This window comes from Vombatus ursinus, unplaced genomic scaffold (genome assembly GCF_900497805.2).
Source record: "Vombatus ursinus unplaced genomic scaffold, bare-nosed wombat genome assembly UNPS02014826.1, whole genome shotgun sequence".
In the NCBI taxonomy this organism is placed as follows: domain Eukaryota; kingdom Metazoa; phylum Chordata; class Mammalia; order Diprotodontia; family Vombatidae; genus Vombatus; species Vombatus ursinus.
In genome coordinates, this window is record NW_020954604.1 from 5,327,813 (window position 1) to 5,345,927 (window position 18,115).

General features: G+C 41.5%; 1 pseudogene; it reads right to left on the reverse strand.

Annotated features, from left to right (window-relative positions):
• Nucleotides 1-3,910: 3,910 nt before the first annotated feature.
• LOC114025029 lies at nt 3,911-10,282 on the reverse strand (annotated as a pseudogene).
• Between the last annotated feature and the right edge of the window lie 7,833 nt (nt 10,283-18,115).

The window sequence follows — 18,115 nt, forward strand, 5'->3', positions numbered from 1 at the left end:
GTACACTGACCCTGACATCACGATGTCATTTTGGTCCCGTTTGAGTAAGAAGGACCATGATGATAACAATTGATAATGTCTGCCTTTGACACTTATATCTGTATCTATCTAATCTCTTTATTTATATATCTATGTGGATGAGCTCTATAAGGCAGACAGAGATTAAATGACTTGCCCAGGGTCACACAGCTAGTAAGTGTCTGAGGCCAGATTTGAACTCAGGTCTTCCTGACTCTAGGTCTACTGCTCTATCTGCTGTGCCATCTAGCTGCTCTTCTAGTAAGAACTCAATAAATGCTTGCTGACTGACTAGCCAACTGAATAACTGGATAGAATGCTGGACTTAGAGACCTGAATTCAAGTTCAAATCCTTCCTCAGATACTTGCTAGCTGGGTGACCCCAAGTCACTTAATAGCTCCTTGACTCAGTTTTCTCATGTGTAAAATGAGGAAGTTGGACTCCCACAACGGCCTCCAAGATCACTTCCAGATCTGAATCTACACTCCTAATTGTCTCGCCCAGTGTCTTAGGAACAAAGGTTGTAGAACTGGAGTGACCTTCAAGGTTGCCTAGCCCAATCCTTCCATTTTCCATGTGAGAAAACTGAGAGGTAAAGAATTTAAAATGAGAGGTCAAGGTCAGAAGTCTAGGGTGACTAGATCATGTGACTCTCAGCTCCCATTCCAGGGACATTAGCTAACTGATCAAATGTTCATATGGACTATTTATGCCCACAAGTGGCAGAGCCTTTCAAGCTTGTATTGGTCTAATCAGCCACAGTCAGACACACTGTACCTTGACTCTGGCACAGTGATGTCATTTTGGTCCTCTTTGAGAACAAAGGACAATAACCAACCAACCAACCTTTGACATTAGATCCCATATCTTGCAATTAGCTTAGGAAAAGGTGATTTACTCTTTTACCTCCTTGATCTGATTTAAAAGATTACAACCCCCCCCCCAGAAAAATTTAGTTTAGCAGAGATTCTCTGACATGATAGTTCTTTCCTTCTACACTTGAGAACCATTGGTGCATAGTTAAAAGCTAAACATCACACTATCAGTCACTTAACCCTTGACAGCTTTTCATCAGGGGCTGGTAATCGAAGAGCAGACATGTGCCTATATGACACTGTCTGTATGACAGAGCCATCATGGCATGGTTGATGGAAAGCTAACCTGAAAGTCAGAAAAACCTGGGTTAAAGTCCTACCTGTGATATATCCTGGCTGGACAATGTCACTTGCCACTGGATTTTGATGACTCTGAAGAGAGAGTGAAACTGATGGCTGTGCAGCTCTGCCTCCCTTAAATCCAATTCATGTGCAAGTCAAGACATCACCCCATGATATCATTGGTCCTTTTCAAGATTGAAGGACAAACAATAACAACAATGCTTTCAGTGTTTTCAGTAACTCTCTAAGAATATGAGTTGCAGAGAGAGTGGCGACCTCCACTGTTAAAGGAGCATCTTTATCAAGGAGTTCACTACACCAGCAGAATCACAGGTACAATCCATATCCCTGTATCACAACATATGGTGAAGGCAACATGGTACTGTGGAAAAGAATGAAACTTGGAGTCAAACTTTAAGACCTAACTGCATTATTTACTAGTCCCGTGATTGTGATTCCTCAGTTTTCTAATCAATAAAATAAGCATGATACTATTTACACTTCTAGTGTCATAGGGTTATTATGAGGGAAATCACTTTGGGAAATGTAAAGCTTGGAAACAAAGCATACTTTGTAAACTGCAAAGCATATTGGGGACAAAACAGATCTGGAAGGATCATCTTCAAACACTGACTGTTACCTAGATACGAGCTAGGGCTGGCACCCAGCAAGATTGTGAAAGAGGGATCAGTTCTCTTTCTGGTGCTTGTCCCTACTTCCTCTTTCAGGAATCTATTTTGTATCCCATTTTCTGTCTGTTTGCTAAATTAAATTGAATTGACCTTCATTTAAGATAAGGTCTTAGCTAATAAAAAGCTCATGAAGCTTTATAGGTAGAAGGAGTGTGGGGTGGTGTAAAGAACTCTGAACTCAGAGTCAGAGAACCTGGATTTAATCTCTTGGATTTAACCTCAGTTTTCCTCAGTTTCTTCAACTATAAAATGAGGATAATAATAGTACCTACCTCACAGGATTGTTGTGAAGATCAAATGAGATAATATTTGTAAAAAGTGCTTAACATAGTGCTTGGTACATAGTTATGTTATTGTTCAATTATTTCAGTTGTGTCTGACTCTCCATGACTCCATTTTAGGGTTTTCTCTGCAAAGATACTGGAGTGGTTTGAAATTTCCTTCTCCAGCTCATTTTACACGTGAGGAATCTGAGGCAAACAGGGTAAAGTGACTTGCCCAGAGTCACACAGCTAGTAAGTGTCTGAGGTCAAATTTGAACTCAGGAAGATGAGTCTTCTTGACTCCAAGCCCAGTACTCTAGCCACTGCACCAGATTGTCTAGCTACTTATTTGAGGTCTGAGGGGGAAAGGTCATTATTGATTGAGGGATCAAAGAAGACTTCATACAAGAAGAGGTAATTATTTGAGTTGGGCTGGTAAAGAGTAAGTGCTTAATAAATGTTTGTTCCTCTGCTTTCCTTCATGGTCCTTTCCCCTGGCAATTCACTTTTAGCAGATTCAATTCAATAACCATTTATTAGGTCCCTATTCTATGTAGAAGTGTGAGATCTACAAAGTCTCAATAAGAGATAATCCCTGACCTCATGGGGCTTAAAGTCTAGGAGAGGGATATGACATATACACAAATAACTATTATATATATACATACATATGTATATATAAAAATTTATACACATTTGTATATGATTTACACATTGCTTATATATGTGCCTACCTATATACATGTACACACATATACATGAAATATACTCTATATACATACATGTGTATAATCATACATACACATTTAAAATAAAGACATAACTAAGGTACAAGTAAAGTTTTATTGGGGGAAGCATTTATTAAGCCCCTACTGTTTGCCAGGCACTGTGCTAAGTACACATATCATCTCATCTGAACAACAATTCGGTATGCTAATTCTCATTTTACATTTGGAGAAACTGAGGCAGACAGAGGTTAAGTGAATTGCCCAGTTCACAATAAGTGAGCTCACTCAGCTCAGGCAGGATTTGAACTTAGATATCCCTGACTCCGAGCCAGCAGTATACTCACTGTGTCTATTTGAAGTCTGAGGGAGAAAGGTCATTATTGAATATGGGATCAGGGAAGGCTTCATGCAGAAAGAGGTGATCATTTGATTTGGGCTTTAAAGGATGTGTAGAAATTCAGCAGATGGGAGCAGGAGCAGAAAGGGCATTTCTGGCATATCAAATAATAGCAAAAATATAGGGTTGAGAAAGTTCAGGGTATGAGGGAATTTCAAATACTCCACTTTAACTGAACCATAGTGTATTTGGAAAGTGGTAGCCTAAAATAAGGCTGGAAAGATAAGATGATACTAAATAGTAGGCTGAAAATGCAAAATCAAGAAGTTTTAGCTCTATTCAGTAAGCAATAGGTAACCCTTACATACACAGTTTTGAATAAATTCATAACATGACCAGATCAATGCATAAGGAAGATTATTCTGGTGTGAATGATGGCTCAGAGGAAGCAAAGAATATCAACTATTTGATTACTCTTTCTAATAATACTACATGTTCCTTGAATCTGCTCAAAAACTGTCAATAGCTCCCTACTGTCTCCAGAATATGGTCTAAATGCCTTATTGTGATATTTATGGCTCCCACCTAGTTCTTCAATCTTATTGCTTTTTTTGTTGTTGTTGAAAATTTGTAATATCTTGAGTTTATTTGAGGTTAGGGGATTATGCTTGTTCTTGGGAAGGGGGGGAAATGTTCTCTTCTTGACTCTGAACTTCAGGCATAGACCAGATCTCCCTGCTTTTCCTGTATACACACAGCCTGGCTTCTCTTGTCCTCCATCCCCAAGTCTCTTATTCTTTCACCAGCCAGTAGATGAGCTCCACGCTCGCTTGTAGACACTTCAAACACATATGCAATACACAGTAAGGTCTCCTGGGTATCTCTGTTGGTCACCACCTGCAGAATAGTGAAGTGCTCCAATACACTGTTCATCATGTATTTCTCTGGCAGGTGCTTTAGCTTATGGATGAAGTTGATCGTATATGTGCAGAGAGGAGACTGGTGAATTTGGTAGGAGTAGTGGCCATTCTCATAGTGGGCGTACTCTGTCTCTACTTGCTCCACATCTTGTTTGCCAAAGGAGCAGACTTTGGTGGAGCAGGTGATGATCATGTTTTCAGGACTCTCATACTGACTGGAGACACCCTGAAAAGACCTGCCTTCATCCTCGATGTTGGTGTTGAGGTCAGCCCAGAACTTGATGAGGAAGAAGACATTCAAGGGTCCTCGTTCAAAGAGTTCCTTGAGTCCTCCCTTCTTATTAGGGAATTTGTTGTAGATCTGGTGAATGTCCACTGCTTCAAGATAGGGGTCACTATAGTTAGGACTGGACTGGCCAATGTGTACAAATAGGTGCTTATTATATGTGTCTGGGTCTTGTTGCTACTCTAAGAAGGCAGAGAACTCCAACATCCAGAGTTTGAAGCTGGCCACACTTCGGCCTTACCGTGGAGGGGTTGATGGTGACAGGGTGGACCCAGAAGGAGATTCAAACCCTCGCAGAGGAAGCAGAGGCAGAACAGCATAGATTTATTGAGAGAAAGGTTTCACATCACGGGACCATCCGTCTTGGCCTGGCAAAGCTCCTTGCCAAAACCCTGAAACTTCTGGGTAGGCTGGTCCCCTAGTAAGGGCCATTGTATTGTGGAAAGCTGTAGCAGAGATGATCTGAGCAGATGACGTGGTAAGCCATACTCTGCAGGGCTTTGTCCTTAGCTGCCTGATGCTTTAACTTGGCTTGGATCTCCTAGGCTTTACGACCAGCCAGCACCTGGCTGTGGCTAGATAGCTGCTTCCTGGTTCGAATTTTCCCGGTCCAGAGCTTAACATAGCGAGCAATCGGCTCATCACTGCCTGTCCCAGGATGGGGGATGAAAGAGGGATGGTGTGCTAAGTGAGTTTTGAGGGGTGCTCAGAGATGCACCAACTCTGCTTCAGCTCTCCAATAATGCTAAACAGGGAAAGGGGCAGGAAGATTCTGGAAGGAGACTGCTAGCCAGTGGAGATTGGGGGTAGGGGGTAGCAGGGGACCAGGCTGGTGCGCTACAGCCTTGGGGAGGTTGCTGTCCCTCGCCACCCTCCTGGCCTCAAGTTTCAATCTTATTGCTTTCTACTCCCCTAAAATCCTCCACCTTCTCATCGATAAAATGATAACAATACCATTTATACTATCCAATGCACAGGGTTTTTGTAAGGAAAGTTCTTTGTAAATCTTGAAGTATTATAGAAATGTGAGTAGTTATCATCATGATTATCATAATTATTGTTATTATTTGTATCTAGCCAAACTGGTCTACTCACTGTTCCTAAACATGTTATGTACATTCCTGCCTTAGTATCTAGCTCATAACTTCCTTGTGCCTTTGCCCTGGTTGTCCCCTATGCCAGAAATATTCCCCCTCCTCACCTCTGCCTCACAGAAGTCCCCTACCCCGTTCCTTCAAATCACTTCTTGTGTGCCACCTACATGAGGCCTTTCCTGATTTAGTTGTTCATACTCTCACCCTTTTAAAATCATTTTGTATTATTTTCTATTTACTTATCTGTGTGTGTGTCCTGTCTCCTCAGTAAAGTATACACTTTCGAGGGCAGGTAATGTCTCATTTTTGTCCCTATATCTCCTGATGCTGCCTTGCACTTTTAGGCACATAACAACTGCTTGTTGAATTGGATTACAATGTTGCAATGTTATTCAACATTGTGTGTGTGTGCATGCGTGCGTGTGAGTGTGTGTGTGTGTGTGTTTGTGTGTGTTAGAAAAGGTCAACAGGGCTGGGTCTTCAAAATTATCTGGCCTAGAAGGAGGACACTAAGGTAGTGAAAATGGTTGCTGAAGAAATGTTGCTTTCTTCATAATTCTATCCTAATGCTGGAGCTTTGTGGGCCAAGTCATTAACTGTCCACTGAAGGGAAAATTCACCCCCTACTTTCCCTGGTAATGATGGTAATCAACTCTGCAGTTCTGAATGTCCATTTTCCTGCCTTGTCTCCATTCTTACAGATGTGGTCTTTCAGTCACTGTCACTGGGAGCATAGTATGCCAGTAGATAATACTGAGGACCAGAAAACAACAGAAGAGAAAACACTGGCCACATCGGGAAGGTGGTGTTTTGTTTGGAAGAACCATTTGGATGATGGAAAGACAGAAGACCAAGGAGTCTCCTTTGATTGTTTTTGTTCAGTCAGTCTGTTCCCTTCACCAGAGTCAATAGATGAAACCACAGAGGAGCCTGGCATCATTATTGGAGGGAGCCCAATTGGGAAAAGCCTCTCTTTCACTCAGCAAGTTGGCAAAAACAACACGAAGAAGTTCTGGTCTATGGAATTGGCATCTTACTGTGCCATACCATTAGGTTTAGTAGAAATGATTAAACTTCTCTGAACATTCTGCAAAGTAATAGTGAATTCCTACACAGGGACCAACCCTTTTCAGTTCAATTCTTTTTCACAGGTATTTTTAGAACTATTGTTGTTCATCCTTCGTTTCCAAAGACTGATGACATCCCGGGTGATATCTTGACTTGAGCGTGAATTGGATTTAAGTGAGGCAGAGTTACACAAATTCAATAGCTTTATTCTCTCTTCTTGAATCATTGAAGTCCAGTTGCAAGACAAAAATCAAGATGACTCGTGGTGGCCCAGGATGCAGTGGATGACCTTCGTGTCTTCTATGCCTGACAAATCTCTACACACTTCATAGTGCCTGCTTCAATTGCCTTGATGGCCATTGGAACAAATTGTTCTCGTCCACCCATTCCACTGGGAGAAGACTTCACATGCTTGGGATAGACATCCCCCTAAATCACCAATGGGTTTGAGGCCTGTTGGTTATCCTCAACCTGGTTTAGCCCATCTTCCAAGACAGTTTACCAGGATGTGGCTGCTGCACATGCTACAGCTTCTTAGAGCCACAGGTGAGAGCTAGGTGGCATCTCCCAAAGGTAGATGAACAGCTCTGAAAAGGGCTCAGCAGCCCTCACACCAGAGGTGTTAGCCTTCCCTGAACACCCTATATACCCCAGCTGGGTGGCGCAGTGGATAGAGTGCCAGGCCTGGAGTCAGGAAGACTCATCTTCCTGAGTTCAAATCTGGCCTCAGACATTTATTAGCTGTGTGACCATGACCAAGTCACTTAACCCGGTTTTCCTCAGTTCTTCATCTGTAAAATAAACTGAAGAAGGAAATGGCAAATCACTCCAGTATCTTTGATTTTTATTTATTTATTCATTTTTGGTCAGGTAATGGGGTTAAATGACTTGCCCAGGGTCACACAGCTAGTAAGTGTTATGTTATCTTTGATTTTTAAAGCATCTGTTGTGTGCAAGGCATTGTGCTAGGTTCTAAAAACAGAGACCAAAATGAAATAATCCCTGATCTCAAGGAGATTACAATTAACTGGGGTTACATAAATTAGATGTAATCCTGATGCTTGTTGCTGCAGAAATGATATGCTCCTTTCTACTCCCCCCTCTTTTCTGAAAAGGATAGAACTGAACCTTGGGCCTCATCTCTTTCTACTCTCTCCTCTTCCTTTCTCATATCTGATGTCCAGTTTTAATCAGCTACAATCTGTTCCAACATTTATCTTACTTTTAGCCTATAAGAAATATAAGGTCTTCATATTGACAGGCTCCCTTTCTCTGCTAATTTATGGAGTTAATATTAGATAGAAAGTTATTTATTAATGCAAGAACAATAGCTCAGAGCCCCCAGTTAGGAAAATTTCTAATATTCCAACAGAAGTTTGACTCTCTACCCTAATTTACATTTTGTTTATTTCCATCTAATCCTTGGTTTCTTTATATTTGAGGCAAAAATCAGTACAGTACACAGAGAACACTTGGGCTTAGGTAAAAAAACTGAACAGAGTATAGTTTAATGCCTATTTCTAGACAACTATAGGGAGGGGAAGTTGGGGAAAGAGGAGACCTTTTATAGCTGCCTTCGGTCCCTGAAGAAGTGATTAACCATTGCAGCTCCAAGTTCTCTGTTCCAAGATGTTGGGAGGGGCTTGGTGGCCCACCTCAATCTCTCCCTTGTCTGCTATGGTTCTGCTTTTTTTGCAGTTTCTCCATTTGCCTGTAGCTTCATGCCAAGATTTTTTTTTTCCAGCTCTGCTCATTGTCTCCTTCTACTCCTACTGCTCAAATCGTGTAATCTCCATTCCTGCCTTTCAATATGCTCTTTCTAAGACTGTGTCTCCTTTCACTCTGCTCTCTCTAAAATGTGTTGCTTTAAAAATTCTAGGCTGTGACTCAAATATGTCTTTTAATCCAAAGATCATGGGAATTCAAAATTATTCTCCTGACTAAGAAGGAATCTTTATCCCTCTGAATTACGAACTCCATGATGCCTGTCGGTTCTCAAACATCCATTACACAAATGCAATCTATTTGAAAGATAATTTCAATTGGGAAATTGAAAACATGGTCAAAGTAAGGACTGGGGATCAGTAAAGCTCTTATGTAGAAGGTGGCATCTGAGTTGTGCTTTGAAAGGAGCTGGAGATTCTATGAAATGGTGAAAAGGGGACATGCTCCAGATGTAGAGGACCACACGTGCAAATAGAATACTATGCATAGGGAGTATCATTCTTCAGATTACAATTTTTTATTCCCAACACCTAGCCCAGTGCCTTGCGTATAGAAAACACCGAGTAAATGTTTGTTGAGTTGAGAAATGAGAGCTGATGCCTTCTCATTTTCTCAAGTTAATTGACCTCCTTGAAGCATCTGTCAAAAATTAGAAACTTTCAGGGGAATTATACCCAAGTGCACATGAACAAATATGCTGGAGTCAGATCAAACTGACTTAACAGAGCTAATTGTTAAATTTTTTTGATGTAAGCACTTACACCTTGGAAATCAACAAATGCTACAAATGAGGGCTTGACTTATTTTGCTTTGTTGATTTCTAGACTTAAGCAAGTGATGGAGAACATTCTAATGATGCCAGATTAAAGATGAAAGTGTGTCATGCAAAATTTATTAAGAAATCCAGTTGTCAAACATTTACCAGCACATCCCTATATGAACTGTTCTTGGCCACCTACTGTTTGGCTGTGAAGGAGCTGCCCAATTCCCCCTCACAATGGCCCCTCCCTGACTTAATAATTCTCTCTTGTACCTTACCTTTCTGGTGTGAACTCTCGGTCACCAGTCCGTAATAATTTCATCTTCCGTCATAGGTGTCTCCCTGTCCCCTACCTTGGTATAGATATAGCCATTTCACTTTACTGCAGATTAGAGCAAATTAATCTTTAAAATGTTTTAAATTCTTTTTATTATTATAATAAAATCAAGAAATACATATAATAAAATTGACAAAAATAAACATGAACGTTTCCTTATATGGAGAATAGAAAATGAAGGTTATAAATGAAATTATGAATCTCTATTACTTACAGCTTTTTTTTTTAAGTGTATGTTAGATCTAACAGTAGTTCTAATACTACCCAAGCAAATAAATCCTTGGAGAAACTACCATAGTCAACCAAATCCATCAAACTTCTTCAACCCATTCTTTCCCACTGCCTTTGGAATAATCTTGCTGATGGGAAGAGATAACACTCCCTTGATCAAAGCCCTAGATTCCTACCCATCCTTTAGAGAACAGCTCAAATGTCAATGCCCTTCTCATCTCTCCAGATAATCGCACAGTGCTTTGTACCTCTCTAATGCTGTAGCATTGGAGGGCAGCTAGGTGGCACAGTGGACAGAGGGCCAGTCCAGGAGTCAGGAAGACTCATCTTCCCAAGTTCAAATCTGATCTCAGACACTAACTGTGCGACCCTGAGTAAGTCACTTAACCCTGTTTGCCTCAGTTTCCTCATCTGTAATATTAGCTGGAGAAGCAAATACCAAACCACTTTAGTATCTTTGCCAAGAAAACCCTGTCAATCTGAAATAAATAATACTACCAAAGTAGTAAAAACTAGGGTCTCTAATGAAGGTAAGGGGATTACAATCTGAGGCCACACAGCACCACAGTACTGGAGTCCCTCCGAAGGGCAGAAGGGAGCAAGGTTAAATAAACTTCAGCAGGATGGGAGTCCCAAGGGAAACACAGCCTCTGGAAGCTGTCCATGCAAGTTGTTTTGCATAACAACCGAAAGTCCATAGAGAAGGCTAGGGGAGACTGGGGAGTGGAAACATCTGGTAGGAACTAGGGCTCCTTTCTTTTTTCAGCTGGTTTCAAGAGTTCTCCTTTTAACTGGTTTCAATTGCCCTTAGGCAATTAGCAGCTCTGGGATCAGGTAAGTTCAGTTCATAGTCAGCTGAATTCAACAACCCCAAATGGGGTCGCAAAGTTTGACATGACTGAACGAAAACAACAACAGTGTTGTAACACCCCTCTCCAACTTTGACTCAGTGGTGGAGGCAAGGAGGAAAGTGACCAGGAAATCAGAGATGAAAGAGCAGAATGGCAGAGGGTTCTCTTGTTGATTTGAACACACTTGTCTTCTTCAAGAAGACATGAGTCAGTCTCATTGAGGCAGAAACTGGAAAGAGGAGTCGACCCTCCTAGAGGTAATGAATAAGATAGCACTTGGGAACTGTGTTTTATTGCATTGATCAATCAGTAAATATTTAGAAAGCATTTACTATGTGCCAGTTACTCTGCTGAGCACTAAGGATACAAAAAGAGGCAAAAGACAGTTCCTGCCCTCCAGGAGTTTATAATCTAAATCAGGGAAACAACATGCAAACAAATGTATACAAAGCAAGCTACATACAGAGTAGGGATAAATAGGAAATAATTAAAAGAGAAAGCACTGGAATCAAGAGGAGTTAGAAAGGCTTCCTGTAAAAGGTGGGATTTTAGTTGGAACTTAAAAGAAGCCAGGAAGGTCAGCAGGTGGAATGGAGGAAGGAAAGCATTCCAGCCATAGGAGATATCCAGGGAAAATGCCTAGAGTCAAGAGATGGAGTGTCTTGTTTGTGGAAAATCTAGGATGCCAGTGTGATTGGATTAAAGAGTATGTGTTGGGCAGTAAGGGGTAAGAAAAGGTATAAGAAAGGTAGGAGGGGGCGAGGTTATGAAGGGCTTTCAATAGCAAATAGGGCATTTTACATTTTTTTCCTTGAGGCAATAGGAAGTCAGTGGAGTTTATTGAGTGGTGGTGGGGTGGGGTGACATGATTGGACCTGTGTTTTAGAAGAATCACTTTATTGGCTGAATGGAAAATGGATTGGAGTGGGGAGGGACCACCAGGAGGCAGACCTACCAACAGGCTATTGCAATAATCAAGATGTGAGGTGTTAAAGGCCTATACTAGAGTGGTGGCAGTGTCAAAGGAGAAAAGGGGGTATATTTGAGGTATGTTGCAAAGATGAAATCAGCATGCCTTGGCAATGACTTGGATTTGGTGAGTGAGTCTTAGTGAGGAATCCAGGATGATTCTCAGATTAGAGAACTGAGGAATTGGGAGGATGGAATTGCCTTCTCTATAACAGGAAAAGTATGTGAGTGGTGCGATTTAGGGGGAAAGATAATGAGTTCTGTTTTGGACATATTGAGTTTAAGATGTCAACCAGATAGCCAGTTCACAATGTCTGAAAGGCAATTGGAGATGTGAGACTGGAGATTAGCAGAGAAACTGGGGGCAGGATAGGTAGATTTGAGAATGATTAGCATAGAGATGGTAATCAAATCCATGGTAATTGATGGGATCACCAAGTGAAGTAGTGTAGAAAGAGAAGAGAAAAAAGCCCAGGATAGAACCCTGAGGGACACCTATGGTTAGAGAGTATGATCTGGAGGAGGATCCAGTAAAGAAGCCTGAAAAGGAGCAGTTCAATAGGTCGGAGGAGAACCAGGACAGAGCAGAAAATCTAGAGAGAAGAGAGCATTAAGGAGGGGAGAGTAATCAGCAGTGTCAAAGGCTGCAGAGAGATCAAGGAGAGTGAAGATTGAGAAAAGGTCATTGGATTTGGCAATGGTCATTACTAACTTTGGAGAAAACAGTTTTGGTGGTGCAATGATAGGGTCACAAGCAGGATTGTAAGTGGTTAAGAGAGTGAGAGAAGACAAAGTAGAAGCACCTATTATAGATGGCCTTTTTGAGGAGTTTAGTTACATAGTGATAATCATTTAAGATCAATTGAGCCCGAATAAGGGCCAAAAACCTGAGTTAATCTTTTCTTCCTGCATGAACTGAGAATGCCCCTTAGAGCATTCTTATGCTTATGACCACTAAAGGGCCTTTAACCCAGACACTACCTTGAATAATTTAAGGGCACAAAACAATATGGATTTACCTATCACCTAGCTTGTTGTCTCTTTAACCAAATTTCAGGTCGACAATAGGATGAGAGATGGAAGAATTAAGTCAGAGTTTTTTCCCCCCTCAGGATAGGCATGCTTATAGGTAGTAGGAAATGAGCCAGTAAACAGGGAGAGATTGAAGATAAATGAAGGAGTGGGGATGACAGAGTGGGCAGTTTGTTGGAGGAGATGGAATGGAATGTGATTAATTGAACAAAGTAGAGGGGTTAGTTGCTGTTGTTGTTTGCTTTGGAAGAGGACCATGACATTAGGAAGGTGAAGCCACTTTATATCTACATTCCTTTGGGCAGAGCACCCACAGATAAGGGCTTTATACCCTATGGGAGAGGAGAGGAGAGGAGCTGTGTTGCCCAACTGGAACTGACAGCTCGTACTATTCACAGATTGTTGTTTGTCCTTCATTCTCGAAGTTGACTATGACATCAGGAAGGCGATGTTATGACTTGCAACTGAATTGGATTTAAGTGAGGGAAGGCTGTGCAAAGTCACTAGCCTGACTTTCTCCTCTGGAGCCATCTGGGCCCAGTGGCAAGATATAGATCAGGATGACTGGAGATGGCCCCCAGAGGGATTAGTTAGCTTTAGGAAGGAGTAAGGTCACTTCAACATGTGAAGTTGGTATAAAGGACAATGAAGTGGCAAAAGGCACCTGAGTGATAGGAGATGAGGAAAGCAGGGGAAGGGGGAGTTCACAGCAAATGACCTCATTTTTTTTTCCTGTAAAATATGAGACAATGTTCTCAGCTGAGGGGGGGTGAGCAGCCATGGGAAGTCTGAGGAGGAAGGAAAAGGTTTGGCAAAGCTGCTGTGAAGAATGGGATTGATAAGGGAAGTGCAATAGGATTGCCTGGCAGCAGTGAGGGCCCAGATGAGGTTGTGTGACATAAATTTATAATAGTTCAGTCCTTCATTCAGCAGCACACTTTTATGTAGGCACAAAGGTGAAGAATGGTGGGAGTGATTCAAAGCTGAGGCTTGGTTGAGATTAATCCCTATAGTTGGTAGGGATTCAAGAGATGAGGACAATGTAGAGTTGAATTGGTACACCAAAGAGTCAAGATAGGGAGAAATGGAGAGAGTGGCTAGTGCAGAGGAGATGACCTGGGAGAGAATTGAATGGTCAAGGAACTGGAAGTCATGGTGAAGATTTAGAGTAGATTTATGTAAGGAAAGGCAGAGGGAGAGATGAAAAGTCAATAGATTATGGTCAGATAAAGACATTTCAGAATTTTTGAACATAGAGGTGATACATTTGTGGGTAATGGAAAGATCAAGAGTATGACCATCTTTGTGTGTGACTGAGGTATGGCGGTGTAGTTCATGGGAGGTGAGTAGGTTGAGGAACTGAGTGGTTGGGATATTTGAGGGGAAGCAACATATATGTTGAAGTAGCCTAGTATGAAGGCAGGAGTAAGCTGGTAGTTCTTTTCCCCCACACCCAGCAACCTTTCAATTCCCTTTTGTATATTGTCTCCTCCATTTTGAATTAAATTCCCTAAGGGCAGGGACTATATTCCTTTTTATTTGTATTCCTCCCCCCCCTTTTAGTACAGTACCTTGTACATAATAAATATTGAACAAATCTATCTTTCCGTCCTTCCTTCCTTCCTTCCTTCCTTCCTTCCTTCCTTCCTTCCTTTCTTCCTTCCTTCCTTCCTTCCTTCCCTTTTTCCATCAATAGAGTTACCTAATGAATAGAATTAGGTTAGTAGCTAGCTATGCCACCTGGTGGTTAAATTATTTAGCCATGTGTCATCTTCCCCCTCTGGACTGTATTTTGTCAAGGTGTTCAGATTGCTGGATTTATAGTCAAGAACACCAGTATTCAAATCCTACCTCTAATACTTGTTAGCTGTATGACTCTGGGCAAACCACTTGACCTCTCTGTGAAGAAAATAGTGTCTATAACACCTCACCAATAGGGCTGTTGTGAGGATCAAATGAGATAATATCTATAAAATACCTTGAAAATTTTAAATCCCTATATAAATGTCAGTTATTGTTGTTATCTAACTTTTCATCTTCCCTCAGGGCTTAACACAATGTCCTGAACACAGTGAGTGTTTACTAAATGTTTAACTGAATAGCCTGATGTTATTACTTAGTCATAAGTTTTAAAGCTGGAAGTGACTTCAGGGATTACCTGGTTCATACCCTCATTTTACAGATGAGAAACCTGGGCCCAAAGAGAGGATTCAAGGTGCTCAGGGTTGCTCAAGATTACTCAGGTAGCAAAGAGAGCCAGTGCTAGATCCAGGTGCTAGAGCCCTAAATTCAATCCCACCTCCATTGTCTAATGCTGCCTCTCAGTCCCATATTCCTTGACGACTTTCTATAGCAGAACTCCACAAAATGGCTTCTAGCTTTTTTATGTGTAGACCCACAGGGGCCAAAGCTCATAGATAAGATGTGGCGTTTAAGGTCAGGAGGCTTCCAAGAGGCTGAGGCAATGAAGACAGGGTGAGTTAAGGAGAAGGCTGTTTCATGTTTCATTTTTGTTTTGGTGTTGGAACTTCTCTTCCTTCAAGAAGCCTCTAGGGCAGCAGACAGGTGCCATTTAAATACCTGATATATAGGAAGACAGATAATCACAAATACTGTTTTCATCTCCACTAGGACTTCGGGTAGGTGCTTCTCCCTCCACTTCCCTAATCTCCAGCTGTGCTCTAGAAATTGTGGGAACCTGAGAGGAACTTCTTGTGCCCACCAAGGCACTCATACCCACAAACACTCTTGTGTTGAGAGCTGCTGGGCTAGCTAAAAAACATTAACACTTCTTTTTCTGTTCCTCAAGCTCAATTCTTAATGTACAAAGACAAGGAATATCCTAGTGATATCTTTATGAGGCAAGGATAGGAAATAATGAAATTGATTTTTAAACAAAAATTTTGTTGTTCAGTCATTTCCAACTCTTAGTGACCCAATTTGGGGTTTTCTTGGCAAAGCTACTGGAGTGGTTTGCCATTTCTTTCTCCAGTGGATTAAGGCAAACAGAATTTAAGTGACCTGACCAGGGTCACACAGCTAGCAAGTGTCTGAGGTCAGATTTGAACTTAGGACTTCTTGACTTAGGCTGGTGTTCTATTCACTCTGCTACCCAGCTGTCCTTAAGCAAACATATCACAAATTAAATAGGCAGTTCTCATACTTAGGGTGGATTATTGTCTTGGGAATGACTCAAGTCAAAATGTCATAATCAAATCTCATTTTCTCAGAGAGGCAATGTTCTAATTCAGGGTCTAGGTTCCAAAATAAAGACCTAATGTCTAATTTATTACAGCCAAGGGGACCAGGGAGAGGGGAGGGTCCTTCCAAAAGGAAACACTAACTTTGGACTAGCACGGATCATGTTTAATCCTGGCAGGGACAGTGACCCCTAAAAGAAGAGTCAGTTGTTTTTTTTCCCCCACCTCATCTCTCCGATTCATTGCCCCCATATCAGAGTTCTGGAGAAAAGCTCACCTGTAGGATGTTCCCAAAAGTGAATAAGAAGGTCCATTCTAGAAAAGTTACTCAATGTATAAAGGGGATATCAGATATAGAACAATTATTGATTTTCTCTACCACAAAAAAGTCTTAAAATATGAGAGATTCATGAATACATTTTAATAAATACTTACAACACAAAAAATAGTCTATCACCACCATCATAATCTTCCTAGAGGGTAAAGGCACTTAGTAGTATCTCTGAACAGATATTTCAATTTCACCTTTGACCTGTCCAGCTTGTGTAAGTCCAGATCTTCTATCCAGACAGGGTATGGTTTGGATTTTTTCAGTTTTTTCAGATAAAGCATTTTCCTAGTTGTTGTTGTTGTTGTTGTTGTTGTGTTTTTTTTCCTCTCAGTTAACTCAGTTCTGTTCTGCAACTAGTACCAACAAAAGGGCACAGGGATTCTCAAACTCACAAAATAGTAGTCACCAAGACTGAAAATGTCCACCTTTGAAAATTGTTGTTTCGTCACCTGTGCTTAGGGAAAGAAATACAAAGCAGAGAGACAGCAAGAGGACTTCAGGCCTAGCCTCAGGCTCACTTTGGCAAGCTCATGTTTTTGCTGCTCCGTAGCATGGTTGCTAGAGGTGGCGGGTAAGGGTCTCCCACCTGTTAGAAATCCAAGGGGGAGAAAGCAAGGTATCTCTCCTAAGTGCTCAAAAAAGAGAAAAAGGTAGAACTTTCATACAGTTATTACAACAGACTGTGGGGCAGCCTTTCTTTGCCTAGGTACCGATCATTTTCAACATTAACTTCCATTCAAGGGAACCAAATGACCAACCTGGAGCTACCGGTGATCTATGTCCTTCAGCAAGGGGCCAGAGCTTATAGTGTACTGCAAGGAGACAGAATACATGTTCAGCTCTAACTGGGAGGTTCTCCAGTCCAGCAGATAAGAGGCTCTCCTGATTACTCCCATTATATAAAAATGACTGTAGATGTATTTCATCAATAGCTATCTCACTTCTATGGTTAGGAAGATTAAGTAGTTTCTTGTTGCTACTATAATAAAATACATATATATTTCCCTGTTTGGCATTTAAAGCCCTTCACGGTCTATAATCCACCTATTTTTCCAGACTGATTTTTACCTTAATCTCCATGACATGGGCAACTAGGCAGCACAGTGGATGGAGTACCAGGCCTAGAGTCAGCAAGACTCATCATCCTGAGTTCAAATCTGGTTTCAGATACTTCCTAGCTCTGTGACCCTGGGCAAGTCATTCAACTCTGTTTGCCTCAGTTTCCTCATGTGTAAAATGAGCTGGAGAAAGAAATGGCAAACCATTCCAGTATCATTGCCAAGAAAATCCCAAATGGGGTCACAAAGAGTCAGATACTACTGAAAAATGACTGAACCACTCAGTCACATGCCCTATATTCCAGCTAAACTGTCCCACTAGCTGATTATTGTACATTACATTTGATCTCCAGATTCCATGCCTTTGTACAAGCTGTCCCCTATGTCTGGAATGACTTCCCTCCCCAAATCCACTGCTTGGAATCTCTAGCTCCCTCCACAACTTAGCTGAAGTGCCATCTCCTCCCTACTACGCTTGTCAGTGCTCTTCCCTACTCCCCTAAATCACTCGTCTTTACTTGTCACAAATCTCACATTTATTTATATGTGCACATGTTATTTTCCCTCAATAGAAGTCAAGTCAACTAGCATTTATTAAGTGCCTACTATGTACCAGGAACAGTGCTAAGTCCTGGGGATATAAAGAAAGGCAAAAAAAGACCTCACAGTCTAATGGGAGAAACAACATGCAAACTACTGTGTACAAACAAAATAGTATGTTGCGTAAATTGGGGAAAATCTTAGAAGGAAGGCACTAAGATTAAAAAGAAAGGCTTCCTGAACAGGTGGGGCTTTAGCTGAGACTTGATGGAATACTGGGAATCTAGGAGGTGAAGATGAGGAGGGAGAGCATTCTGAAGCATGGGAAACAATGAAAACACTCCAGTCCAGTGTCCAGAGTCTAGTGTCATCTATAAGAAACAGAAAGGAGACCAGTAGGGGCAGCTAGATGGCGCAGAGGATAGAGCACCGTCCTTGAAGTCAGGAGGACCTGAGTTCAAATCCAGCCTCAGACCAAACACTTGACACTTACTAGCTGTGTGACCCTGGGCAAGCC